The following is a 10,000-nucleotide window of genomic DNA, read 5'->3' as shown; positions in this document are numbered from 1 at the left end:
ATCCACCAGTCACCTCTGGAGTTGCTTATCGAGACACTATGGGAGATCCAACACCATCAGCCTGTGCCAGAGAATTGAAGTGGCCATGTTGTTAGCGACCAGGACCCTTCCCCTGAAAGACATCAGTGTCAACAACCACCACCATTTAGACAGCTTAGCCTCAACCTTGTTCACCAGCCCCTCCCAGTGTCTCTCCTGAAACTCTGAGGTCCCCGAGAACACCCCTAAGAACCTCATCCCTACACTTCCCCACTGTAGCCCCCCAGGAAGAATAGGAGATCCTGCTCTGGCCTATTTCCCCATAATCAGACCCTAACCCTTCTCTCAGTTCACCTTAGCTGATGGCGCCCCCTCAAACAGCACTAAAGCCCAAATCACCTGCTAGAGAGAGAAAGAGAGAGATCCAAAGAGAGAGAGACAGGGAGAGAGAGAGAGAGACTCAGATAGAGAGAGAGCTAGAGACGGAGACAGAAAGAGAGAGACTCAGAGAGAGAGAAAGAGAGAGAACACAAATGAAAGAAAGAGAGAGAGAGAGAACACAAATTAAAGAGAGAGAGAGATAATGGAGAATAATGTTATATTGAGGAGGAGTAGGCCCTTTCCTGTTTCAGCATGACAATGCCCCTGTGCACAAAGCGAGGTCCATACACAAATGGTTTGTCGAGATAGGAGTGGAAGAACTTGACTGGCCTGCACAGAGCCCTGACCTCAACCCAATCGAACACCTTTGGGATGAATTGGAACGCCGACTGCGAGCCAGGCATAATTGCCCAACATCAGTGCCTGACTTCACTAATGCTCTTGTGGCTGAATGGAAGCAAGTCCCCACAGCAATGTTCCAACATCTAGTGGAAAGCCTTCCCAGAGGAGTGGAGGCTGTTATAGCAAAGGGAGGAACAACCTCCATATTAATGCCCGTGATTTTGGAACGACATGTTTGACGAGCAGTTTTCCACATACGTAGTGAATCTAAGAGTGTTGTATTCAAAGGCAGGGCAGTGTGCTCTTCCCTCCCAACAGACTGTGCTTAAAAGCCATTACTCCAGCGATAAGCAGGCCGAGCAGGCATGGATATGTTTAGTGTTGTGTACTGTTTGGCTTCAATGGACATTCTCTCTCTCTCTAAATATCCTCTCTCTCTACTCCTCCATTCTGTCTGTCTTTTTCTATTTCTCTCTCTTCATGCCAATAGTTTTTCTCCATCTCTCTATGTCTTTATCCCCTCTTAGGGCCTAGAGTCGTGTAATGTGGTCAGGTAGGGAATACTGCTGTGTCCTAGTCGCTCTGTGTTACAGAGGTCTGTGTTAGAGAGGTCTGTGTCCTAGTCGCTCTGTGTTAGAGAGGTCTGTGTTATGTAGGGCTGTGTCCTAGTCGCTCTGTGTTAGAGAGGTCTGTGTTATGTAGGAATGTGTCCTAGTCGCTCTGTGTTAGAGAGGTCTACACTGTCTCACTGACTGGCTGGGGGACTACATCTAACACCCTGTCAGCCAGGCCTTGGTCTGTCCACCACATAATCACACAGCATTGGAAGACATATGGACTGGTTAGACTGAGTCTAAACACACACACACACACGCACACACAGGCACACACACACACACGCCAAGAGCAAACAACTCTCCGCTCCAATTGTTATTCAACGTTGCAGTTTCTGTCTGGCCACTAAAACCATCGCCAGTGTCCAGCGCACAAACACACACACACACACACAAACACAAACAGACACACACACACACACACACACACACACAGTCTAAAAGCCATGGGGAAAGACATTAGCTGGAGTAACACAGGCACATCCAGACTCCACATCGGAAAATTATGGGATTTTGGAGCGCCGTAAACTCTGGGAATGCCATCCAGACAGTGGAATGGGAAAATCAATTGAATAGCAGCTTTATCCAGTCTCTCCCGAGGGCTGATCAAGCTTTCCCTGCCGTTCTCTTGTGCACAACTGTTCAAGGCTGTAGAATTCCTAACAACTCCCATAGCCTACATGTTGAAGAACAGAGAATTCCCATTGGATCCAAAATGCTGAATAGATAAAGTAATGAAAATAAATGTTATTACAACAATGGAAATACAATATAATGTTTTATTCTCTCACTCTGTTGATCTCAAACCCTCCCTGTCTCTTACTTGGAGAGGAATCTGATTTGAGGGAAAACCGACAAACGAGAATGACCATTACACTTGAGGAGTAAAGGAGAAGTGTGTGTGTGTGTGTGTGTGTGTGTGTGTGTGTGTGTGTGTGTGTGTGTGTGTGTGTGTGTGTGTGTGTGTGTGTGTGTGTGTGTGTGTGTGTGTGTGTGTGTCTTTAATTGCAGCAGTGAGAGTCCACCGTAATCAAACTCATTCACCTGCACCTGCACCTGCAGGAAAACAGATGTCCATGACCTTTGAACCAGAGAACAATTACCAAACAGAGAATCTACTACACTACAACACGCCATCACCTGGGCTCAAATACTATTTCAAATATCTCAAATACTGTCACATACAGTGCATTTGGAAAGTATTCAGACCCTTTGACTTTTTCCACGTTTTGTTACACTAGACTTATTCTAAAATTGATTAAATACTTTTTTTAACCTCATCAATCTACACACAATACCTCATAATGAAAAAGCAAAAACTGGTTTTAGACATTTTTGCAAATGTATATGAAAAAGAATATGTAATGTCGCCTTCACATAAGTATTCAGACCCTTTACTCAGTACTTTGTTGAAGCACCTTTGGCAGCGATTACAAGCTTGGCACACCTGTATTTGGGGAGTTTCTCCCATTCTTCTCTGCAGATCCTCTCAAGCTCTGTCAGGTTGGATGGGGAGGTTCGCTGCACAGCTAGTTTCAGGTCTCCAGAGATGTTCGATCGGGTTCAAGTCCGGGCTCTGACTGGGCTACTCAAGGACATTCAGAGACTTGTCCTGAAGCCACACCTGCGTTGTCTTGGCTGTATGCCTAGGGTCGTTGTCCTGTTGGAAGGTGAACATTCACCCCAGTCTGAGGTCCTGAGTGCTCTGGAGCAGGTTTTCATCATGGACCTCTTTGTACTTTGCTCAGTTCATCTTTCCCTCGATCCTGACTAGTCTCCCAGTCCCTGCTGCTGAAAAACATCCCCCAGAGCATGATGCTGCCACCACCATGCTTCACCGTAGGGATGGTGCCAGGTTTCCTCCAGACGTGAAGCTTGGCATTCAAGCCAAATAGTTCAATCTTGGTTTCATCAGACCAGAGAATCGTGTTTCTCATGGTCTGAAAGTCCTTTAGGTGTCTTTTGGCAAACTCCAAGCGGGCTGTCATGTTCCTTTAACTGAGGAGTGGCTTCCGGCTGGCCACTCTACCATAAAGGCCTGATTGGTGGAGTGCTGCAGAGATGGTTGTCCCTCTGGAAGGTTCTCCCATCTCCACAGAGGACCTCTGCAGCTCTGTCAGAGTGACCATTATGTCATTGGTCACCTCCCTGACCAAGGCCCTTCTCCCCAGAATGCTCAGTTTGGCCAGGCGGCCAGCTCTAGGAAGACTCTTGGTGGTTCCAAACTAATTCCAATTAAGAATGATGGAGGCTAATGTGTTCTTAGGGGACCTTCAATGCTGCAGACGTTTTTTGGTACCCTTCCCCAGATCTGTGCCTCGACACAATCCTGTCTCGGAGCTCTACGGATAATTCTTTGGTTTTTGCTCTGACATGCACTGTTTACTGTGGGACCTTACATAGACAGATTGTGTGCCTTTCCAACTCATGTTCAATCAATTAAATTTACCACAGGTGGACACCAATCAAGTTGTAAAAACATCTCAAGTATGATCAATGGAAACAGGATGCACCTAAACTCAATTTCGATTCTGAATTTTGGCGTTGCAAAGGGTCCGAACACTTATGTAAATAAGGTATTTCTGGCCTCCCGGGTGGCGCAGTGGTCTAGGGCACTGCATCGCAGTGCTAACTGCGCCACCAGAGTCTCTGGGTTCGCGCCCAGGCTCTGTCGCAGCCGGCCGCGACCGGGAGGTCCGTGGGGCGACGCACAATTGGCATAGCGTCGTCCGGGTTAGGGAGGGTTTGGCCGGTAGGGATATCCTTGTCTCATCGCGCTCCAGCGACTCCTGTGGCGGGCCGGGCGCAGTGCGCGCTAACCAAGGGGGCCAGGTACACGGTGTTTCCTCCGACACATTGGTGCGGCTGGCTTCCGGGTTGGAGGCGCGCTGTGTTAAGAAGCAGTGCGGCTTGGTTGGGTTGTGCTTCGGAGGACGCATGGCTTTCAACCTTCGTCTCTCCCGAGCCCGTACGGGAGTTGTAGCGATGAGACAAGATAGTAATTACTAGCGATTGGATACCACGAAAATTGGGCAGAAAATGGGATAAAAATAAATAAAATAAATAAATAAATAAAAAAATAAGGTATTTCTGTTTTCACTTTGTCATTATACAGTATTGTGTGCAGATTGATGAGGATTTTTATTTATTTAATCCATTTTAGAATAAGGCTGCAACATCATAAAATATGGAAAAAGTCAAGGGGTCTGAATTCTTTTCGAATGCGCCGTACATTTTAAGTACATTTTCAGATATCTTTTATTTGTAGTTGAATATTTTGATGTATTTGGAAATACACCTGGAAAGTATTCAGTATTTACCATAATGAAATACACATGTATTTGAACCCAGATCTGGACATCCCCACCGGCCAGTCTGAAAGACAGACAACACTCACAGGACCATGGTTTGATGAGAGGAGGGAGAGGAGAGAGAAAGAGAGGGGGAGGAGAGGGAAAGAGAGGGAGAGGAGAGGGAAAGAGAGGGAGAGGAGAGGGAAAGAGATGGAGAGGAAAGAGAAAGAGAGGGGGAGGAGAGAGAGAGAGAGAGAGAGAGAGAGGAGGAGGAGACGAGAGAGAAAGAGAGTGAGATGAGAGAGAAAGAGAGTGAGATGAGAGAGAAAGAGAGTGAGATGAGAGGGAAAGAGGGAGAGGAAAGAGAAAGAGAGGGGGAGGAGAGAGAGAGAGAGAGAGAGAGAGAGAGAGAGAGAGAGGAGGAGACGAGAGAGAAAGAGAGGGAGAGGAGAGGGAAAGAGAGGGAGAGGAGAGGGAAAGAGAGGGAGAGGAAAGGGAAAGAGAGGGAGAGGAGAGGGAAAGAGAGGGAGAGGAAAGAGAAAGAGAGGGGGAGGAGAGAGAGAGAGAGAGAGAGAGAGGAGGAGACGAGAGAGAAAGAGAGTGAGATGAGAGAGAGAGAGAGTGAGATGAGAGAGAAGAGAGTGAGATGAGAGAGAAAGAGAGTGAGATGAGAGAGAAAGAGAGTGAGATGAGAGAGAAAGAGAGTGAGATGAGAGAGAAAGAGAGTGAGATGAGAGAGAAAGTGAGGGAATGAGAAGAGTATGACAAATGAAGCAGCAGGTTGATAAAAAGAAAGCGAGGGAGGTTATTTGTGTGTGTGTGCGTGCGTGCAAGAATTTCCTCTTGGTCTATTCCATTGAGTTCCTGAGCAAGATGATCGCTGTATGAACCTGACCAGTTCCATTTGTATTTTCGCGCCTACCTTCATAGCTAAATGCACACAATAACCCAGTTGATATGAGGCTTTCTCCATCTTTAATGTGTGAGATGACAGAGAAGTGGAGTGTAGAGGACCACTAAGTAACCAAACTGCAGGTTGACACAACATGACTGTTGTCTGGTTAAATAACGTAATGGTAATTTACAAGGTCCCGGAATTTTATTTTGGGCTACAATCTATCGTAACTTTAGTCACTTATAATTGAATAACTTTAAAAAATGTATTCATATAAAATATAATTTTTTTCCTTCATCTTTATACAATGAGTGTACAAAACATTAAGAACACCTTCCTAATATGGAGGTGCACCCCCGTTTGCCCTCAGAACAGCCTCAATTCATCGGTGCATGGACTCTACAAGGTGTCAGATGTGTTTTACAGGGATGCTGGCCCATGTTGACTCCAATGCTTCCACAGTTGTGTCAAGTTGGCTGGTTGTCCTTTGGATGGTGGACCATTCTTAAAACACACGGGAAACTGTTGAGCGTGAAAAACCCAACAGTTCTTGAAACAAACCGATGCGCCTGGCACCTACCCCCATACCCCTTTCAAATATTTTGTCTTTCCCGTTCACCCTCTGAATAGGGCAGCAGCTAGCCTAGTGGTTAAGAGCTTTGGGCCAGTAAACTGAAAGGTTGCTGTGTCAAGTCGCTGATATGACTAGGTGAAAAATCTGTTGATGTGCCCTTGAGCAAGGCACTTAACCATAATTGCTCCTGTAAGTCTTTCTGCATAAGAGTGTCTGCTAAAATGTAAGAAACATATGTAATCCATGTTTCAAGTCTTAAAAAGTGTTCTTCTACACTGATTGAAGTGGATTTAACAAGTAACATCAATAAGGGATCATATTGTCCCTGAGTTTCCAGGGCAGGGCTGCCCAACCCTCTTCCTGGAGATCTACCGTCCTTTGGGTTTTCAGTCCAACCCTAATTTAACACACCTGATTCTACTAATTAGCTGCTCAACAAGACCTTAACTAGCTGAATCAGATACGCTAAATTAGGGTTGGACTGAAAACATACAGGACAGTAGATCTCCAGGAACAAGGTTGGACTGAAAACATACAGGACAGTAGATCTCCAGGAACAAGGTTGGACTGAAAACATACAGGACAGTAGATCTCCAGGAAGAGGGTTGGACTGAAAACATACAGGACAGTAGATCTCCAGGAAGAGGGTTGGACTGAAAACATACAGGATAGTAGATCTCCAGGAAGAGGGTTGGACTGAAAACATACAGGACAGTAGATCTCCAGGAAGAGGGTTGGACTGAAAACATACAGGACAGTAGATCTCCAGGAAGAAGGTTGGACTGAAAACATACAGGACAGTAGATCTCCAGAAAGAGGGTTGGACTGAAAACATACAGGACAGTAGATCTCCAGGAAGAGGGTTGGACTGAAAACATACAGGACAGTAGATCTCCAGGAAGAGGGTTGGACTGATAACCTACAGGACAGTAGATCTCCAGGAAGAAGGTTGGACTGAAAACATACAGGACAGTAGATCTCCAGGAAGAGGGTTGGACTGAAAACATACAGGACAGTAGATCTCCAGGAAGAGGGTTGGACTGAAAACATACAGGACAGTAGATCTCCAGGAAGAGGGTTGGACTGAAAACATACAGGACAGTAGATCTCCAGGAAGAGGGTTGGACTGAAATCCTACAGGACAGTAGATCTCCAGGAAGAGGGTTGGACTGAAATCCTACAGGACAGTAGATCTCCAGGAAGAAGTTTGGACTGAAATCCTACAGGACAGTAGATCTCCAGGAAGAGGGTTGGACTGAAAACATACAGGACAGTAGATCTCCAGGAAGAAGGTTGGACTGAAATCCTACAGGACAGTAGATCTCCAGGAAGAGGGTTGGGTGGCCCTGTTCTAGGGAAACATCCATGTTCTCAAACGTTACATTTCAAAGTTGTTCCAAACATCCCATTTCTAAGTGTAAAAGGTTAAGTTTAGGCATTAACTCCACATTTTTAAGGTTAGGGTTAAGTTTAGACATTAACTCAGAATTCTAAAGGTTAGGCAATAACTCTGAATTCTTAAGGTTTGGGATAGGCTTAAATATATATATATATAAAAAGACTTTCTTTCACTGGATCCAAACCTGCAACCTTTTAAATCAGAGGCAAATGCTTACGCCTATCCGCCATCCATAACGCCCTAGGAAAAAACCAAAACCTACTTGAAGGTAACAGCGCACACTGTTGCCCCTAGTGGCCGGTTTCCACATCATCTCTCAACGTCCTCATACATGGATGGATGTCGAATACTGACTTGTTTCACATGTGACCTGCCTGCTATTAACACCACTACGGTGCTGTTCATTGATTATTGATTAACCTTACCATTAGAACCTATCTATTTCATCCTGCTACTGGCCACTGTTACTCCTGTTTAAATTGATATATTACCACTAGTATCTCAGCATAAGTATTTATATATTTCTGCTACCAGTCACTTTTCTGCCATGTTTACAAGTACAGTTGTGGCCAAAAGTTTTGAAAATGACACAAATATAAATTCTCACAAAGTCTGCTGACTCAGTTTGTATGATGGCAATTTGCATATACTCCAGAATGTTATGAAGAGTGATCAGATGAATTGCAATGAATTGCAAAGTCCCTCTTTGCCATGCAAATGAACTGAATCCCCCAAAAAACCTTTCCACTGCATTTCAGCCCTGCCACAAAAGGACCAGCTGACATCATGTCAGTGATTCTCTCGTTAACACAGGTGTGAGTGTTGATGAGGACAAGGCTGGAGATCACTCTGTCATGCTGATTGAGTTTGAATAACAGACTGGAAGCTTCAAAAGGAGGGTGGTGCTTGGATTCATTGTTCTTCCTCTGCCAACCATGGTTACCTGTAAGGAAGCATGTGCCGTCATCATTGCTTTGCACAAAAAGGGCTTCACAGGCAAGGATATTGCTGCCAGTAAGATTGCACCTAAATCAACCATTTATCGGATCATCAAGAACTTCAAGGAGAGCGGTTCAATTGTTGTGAAGAAGGCTTCAGGGCGCCCAAGAAAGTCCAGCAAGTGCCAGGACCGTCTCCTAAAGTTGATTCAGCTGCGGGATCGGGGCACCACCAGTACAGAGCTTGCTCAGGAATGGCAGCAGGCAGGTGTGAGTGCATCTGCACGCACAGTGAGGCAAAGACTTTTGGAGGATGGCCTGGTGTCAAGAAGGGCAGCAAAGAAGCCACTTCTCTCCAGGAAAAACATCAGGGACAGACTGATATTCTGCAAAAGGTACAGGGATTGGACTGCTGAGGACTGGGGTAAAGTCATTTTCTCTGATGAATCCCCTTTCCGATTGTTTGAGGCATCCGGAAAAAAGCTTGTCCGGAGAAGACAAGGTGAGCGCTACCATCAGTCCTGTGTCATGCCAACAGTAAAGCATCCTGAGACCATTCATGTGTGCGGTTGCTTCTCAGTCAAGGGAGTGGGCTCACTCAAAATTTTGCCTAAGAACACAGCCATGAATAAAGAATGGTACCAACACATCCGCCGACAGCAACTTCTCCCAACCATCCAGGAACAGTTTGGTGACGAACAATGCCTTTTCCAGCATGATGGAGCACCTTGCCATAAGGCAACAGTGATAACTAAGTTGCTCGGGGAACAAAACATCAATATTTTGGGTCCATGGCCAGGAAACTCAACAAGACCTTAATCCCATTGAGAACTTGTGGTCAATCCTCAAGAGGCAGGTGGACAAACAAAACCCCACAAATTCTGACAAACTTCAAGCATTGACTATGCAAGAATGGGCTTCCATCAGTCAGGATGTGGCCCAGAAGTTAATTGACAGCATGTCAGGGTGGATTGCAGAGGTCTTGAAAAAGAAGGGTCAACACTGCAAATATTGACTCTTTGCATCAACTTCATGTAATTGTCAATAAAAGCCTTTGACACTTATGAAATGCTTGTAATTATACTTCAGTCTTCCATAGTAACATCTGACAGAAATATCTAAAGACACTGAAGCAGCAAACTTTGTGGAAATTAATATATACACACACACCAACACACACACACTAACACCCCCACACACACTAACACCCACACACTAACACCCACCCTCTAACACCCACACCCACACACTAACACCCACACCCACACTCGAACACACAAACACCCACACACTAACCTCCACACACTTACAATAACACACACACACACACACACACACACACACACACACACACACACACACACACACACACACACACACATACTCACACCAACACACACCCACACTAACACTAACACCCACACACTCACACTAACACTAACACCCACACACTTACACTAACACCCGCACACTCACACTAACACCCACACACTCACACTAACACCCACACACTAACACCCACACACTAACATCCACACATTTACAATAACACACACACTCACACCAACACACCCACACACTCGCA

This window comes from Salvelinus namaycush, chromosome 13 (genome assembly GCF_016432855.1).
Source record: "Salvelinus namaycush isolate Seneca chromosome 13, SaNama_1.0, whole genome shotgun sequence".
Taxonomy (NCBI): domain Eukaryota; kingdom Metazoa; phylum Chordata; class Actinopteri; order Salmoniformes; family Salmonidae; genus Salvelinus; species Salvelinus namaycush.
The sequence above is the reverse complement of the archived record's forward strand: the minus strand, read 5'-3'. Positions refer to the sequence as shown.